Raw genomic sequence first — 4,467 nt, forward strand, 5'->3', positions numbered from 1 at the left:
CCTGGGTTCAGGCAATTCTCCTGCCCCAGCCTCCTGAGTAGCTGGGATTACAGGCACGCACCACCATGCCCAGCTAATTTTTTGTAGCTTTAGTAGAGACGGGGTTTCACCATGTTGACCAGGGTGGTCTTGATCTCTTGACGTCGTGATCCACCCGCCTCGGCCTCCCAAAGTGCTGGGATTACAGGCTTGAGCCACCGCGCCCGGCCAGTAAATCACTTTTAAAAAAAACTTTTGGACTTTGATTTCTGTTAAAATGCAGAGCATTCCAGCAAGTTCTTAGTTATTCATAGTGAGAGAAACAATGATTTTCCGATCCTTTTTTGAAAATGAGATAAAAATCAGTGGGGTTGGCTTTGAGCTCTAGAAGAAGTAAGATAGCACAGAGTGGGGAAGACAGAGGATGGGGAGAGGAGAAGAGAACTTGAAGATTGGAAGCTCCAATATATACTTCCATATTTTACCTAAGGCCTGTTCTCAAAATAAATAAAACAGGACTTTCTGTAATCTTTTATGAGATGTGGAAAGTGTAAGTGAAGAAAATATATCAAGAAAAAACTGTAATTTTATGTAAAATTATGCTGACCTTTTATCTTATCAGAAATCCTAAGTTAGCTCATAATGAATTCTTGCTAAGTGGTAACTATCTTTACTGTGATGCTGGTCCACCAGTATGGGGTAGGGGGAAAGGACAGGTGGGTGGTGAGTCTATTTTCAGTCTGCCCTTCTCTTTCTTATCAAAAGGAAAGGTGAGAACTTAAAGAGGCTGAGGGAAACAGGAAAGGTGCAAGGAGGTGGCCATGAATTAGTACACCTCCCAGGTTGGCTTGGGAGGTGATGCAGGATGCCCTGGCAACAATGCAAGAAATGTTAAAATGATTATGTGGCACTAACTGAATGACTCCTCCCCTTAAGCAGAAGCAGAACATCCTACTTCTGGTGAACAACCAAGGATAGTTAGAGGCTGTTCACACAGTACCCCATAACCTTCAGGGAAATCAGGGAAGTAGAACTATTTGGACGAGGGCTCATGATGCACGTTTCACTGGTGAACATTTTCTCCCCCTCCATTCTCCCAACATGAAAACATTTTCTCCCCCTCCATTCTCCCACACTTCTCCAAAGGCCACTTTGGAGAAAAACAGACAAACGAAGCTGCCCTTTAGTGAGAGCTTATTAAATGCCAGGCGTTGTGTCACCCCTTTACTAGCTCACATATTCCTTACAACTCCAATAGGCAGGAACCAATATTCCTAGTTCTTTAATAAGGATACATAGGAACAGATAAGCTCAGCTGTTTTCCTGAGGCCAGGCAGTCAGTAAGTGGCTGATCAGGACGAGACATTCAGGGCTCTGTCCCTAGCACTGTCTGTAGACTGTAAGCATTATGAGGGCAGGAACCATGTCTGCTCCTTCGTGATGCCATGCTGGGTACACTGCCCAACACAAGGTGACTGGAGGTCTGCAGAATGCAAAGGGGAATGAGGCTGGGAATGCCAGGATGAAGGCAGAAATGTGGAATAAAGGCTGGACTGGGGTAGAGAAAGCAGGTGGGGATTCAGAAATGCAGGTGGAAATTTGAGCAGGGATGTGGGAATGTGAAGGCAGGCGGAAATGAAGGGGGGTGGAAAAGGAGAGATGCAGGGGTGCGGGAAGGAACTGAGGAATCAGGAATGCAGAGAGGGATGCCACAGGAACGCGGGGGACCCCACGCCAGCCGCTCACCTGTGAGGAAGGGCATGAAAGCAAGGCTGCAGGCCAGGAGGAGGCCGCCCGGAGCCGAGGGTCGCATGGCTGAGCCGCGGCGGCGCCGTCGCTCTCTCTGGAAGAGAGGAGGCAGCGCGCTCAGCTCTGCGAGGGGACACGCCCAGACCGCCCGGCCGCCCCACGCCCGGGAACTGTCTTTCCGCTGCTGCCTGCGCGCGCCCCTCACGGCGCCCCCGAGGCTGGGCGGCCGCGCTGTGAACTCGGCCTCCTGAGGCACCTGGGCGTCGGAAACATTGCTGAGCTTAGACTCGCAGGCCCCAGGGAGCCTCTGGCCTGTCCTCCCCTTTCCACAGGGAGCCGTGGCCCGCGGCAGCAGCTGGACAGGCGTGTGCGTCCGAGGTGGGCGGGGCGGCCCGTACCTCACACCAGGGCGTCCGGGACCTGGCCGGCCCTGGGGCTAGGCCGGAGGGCACTGCGCATGCGTCATCCTCTGCAGTCCCTTTCGCCGGCCCCATTGGTTCTCACTTCCTGCTCTCCCCGCCCTCTGGGAGCCTTGGCCAATTAGATCCCAGTGGCTCCCGAATCACGTGACTGGAGAAAGCCTGGTGGGTCATTTCCATTGGGAGAATTTGGAGAATCTGGAATGCCTGTTTTTCGGTTCTCTGGTTCTCATCCTACCCAATCACAGACATGGTATTGTGGCTGACCCTCTTCCCTACCTAGTCTAAGCATTTTTGAGGAAAGGGTAACTATATACTTAATTCTCTGACCAGGAACATCCTAACCTACCAATACCCTCCAAGTGGTCAATGTATCTAGTGCAATTCTAGGACTGCAGAATATTTTTTAACACACCCACACCTCCTTGAGACTAAACACTTTGAAAGGACAGGGACTTTGTATATATGCGTGATCCACATACTTCTAGTCCTTAGCACTTTACCTCGGACATAAATGCATCGTTAGTGTATGTTGAATGAATGAAAGATCCCTTCTACCTATGAATGCAAGAGTATTAGAATTCTTCCTGTTACCCCATTGCTATTTGGATGGCTTGCTTTTCCGGCAGCTGCAAAAGGTCTAAATCCTTTTGGAAGCCACCCAAATGTCCATCAATGGATGAATGGATAAAGAAAATGTGGTATCTACATACCATGAAATATTACTCAGCTGTTAAAAAGGAAATATTGTCACATGCTACAACATAAAGGCACCTTGAGCACATTATGCTAAGTGAAATAAGCCAGCCCCCAAAAGACAGTTACTGAATGATTCTCGAGGACTTGCAGTTCCAGCTGAGGATCCCCAGTGGGGTCCAAGGGCTCTGCACCCCAGTTTTAAGGACACCGCAGCCCTGCTTGAAGAGACAAATGTGCAGGAGAGGCTGGCCTCTCACCATGCAGGGCAGTGGCCTGGTGGCTCTTCAGGCTCCTGGGGCAGAAGCCGGGCGCAGCTGCGGGAGGTGGCTGTGGGCAATGGCCAGCGCTGCCTGTGGGAGAGGCTAGCACCTGTGCACCCAGGAGCGCCCCACCTCTAGCTCCTGTCTTTTCATGGAGTTTGTCCTTTGTGCGTCCTCTGTATCCTGAGCAACCCAACTCCCACCCATCCCTGGAAGGTCAACCCTTCTCCTTTCTGCTGTCTCTACTTTTTTTCTTCTTTTTTCTCCCTTTTCTTTCTCCTTTCATTTCATGTATATATTTATTTACAATGAATATGTAGTTACAATACTATATTTATTTACAATGTGTATGGAGTATGTATATGTATATACGTGTGTGTGTGTGTGTGTGTGTGTGTGTATATATATATATATATATATATAGTTACAGTTTTAAGCAAAAATATTTTTGGAGTGCTTACTCTAAGCCATTCCCCTAGGCATTGTGGATGCAACAGTGAAGGAAACTGTTTCCATCATGAAGCTTAGCTTATATTCTGGTGGGAATGGGAGGCGGTTAACAAAAGACCAAGGAAATATGTGTTGTTCACAGAGATGATTTGTGCTAGGGAAAAAAAGAAAGAAAGCAGGACAAAGGGTTTAGGTTGCCAGGCTGAGAGAGGGCTGCTCCCCCAAGTGTGGGGTCAGGGAAGCCTCAATAAGGAGGTGGCAAGGAACTGAGAGGAAGGAAAGCCAATGACGTGTGCAGGGAGGAACCATTAAACTTGGGAACAGAGTCACCTCAGAAGGTGCCTTTCTCTTTGTTCCTAAACAGATAGCTACAACAGCAGAAGGCCCGTTATCCTCTCAGGTGGCCTCCCTCACGATTGCTTACAAGGAAATTCCTTATGGGTCCCTAAATCTTTACCCTAAAACAGAATTCTGTTGAATCTCATCCTGACAATATAAATCAATAGCTTATTTCCACAGATACTGAACAAAGGAAAGAAATCATCCCGTCATCCACCCCAGACAAATGCATTTTTGACTTCTTCCTATTCTATGTTTACTTTATCCTATGCAGATTTATGGAGTGCAAGACAAATGCATAATTGACTGTTTCTCTACCTTCTTTCACATGTCATGTGGATACAGGGAGCACTGATCTTGTAGGGGAGCCTTACAAGAATGTGATCACTTATCTCACCCTTACCTTCCCATTTTTTTCTTTTCTCCTAACCATTCTGCCACTCTTGCCCCTTTAAATCTTGAAGTTCTCAAAACCCTCTTTGGAAAAAGCAGAGACCACAGAACCTACTGTAACCTATGTCTCTTTCTTTTCAACCTTGGCAAAATAAAGCTCTAAATCGATTGAGACTTGC

Source organism: Sapajus apella, unplaced genomic scaffold (assembly GCF_009761245.1).
Source record: "Sapajus apella isolate SASKATOON/1434 unplaced genomic scaffold, GSC_monkey_1.0 scaffold49, whole genome shotgun sequence".
Taxonomy (NCBI): domain Eukaryota; kingdom Metazoa; phylum Chordata; class Mammalia; order Primates; family Cebidae; genus Sapajus; species Sapajus apella.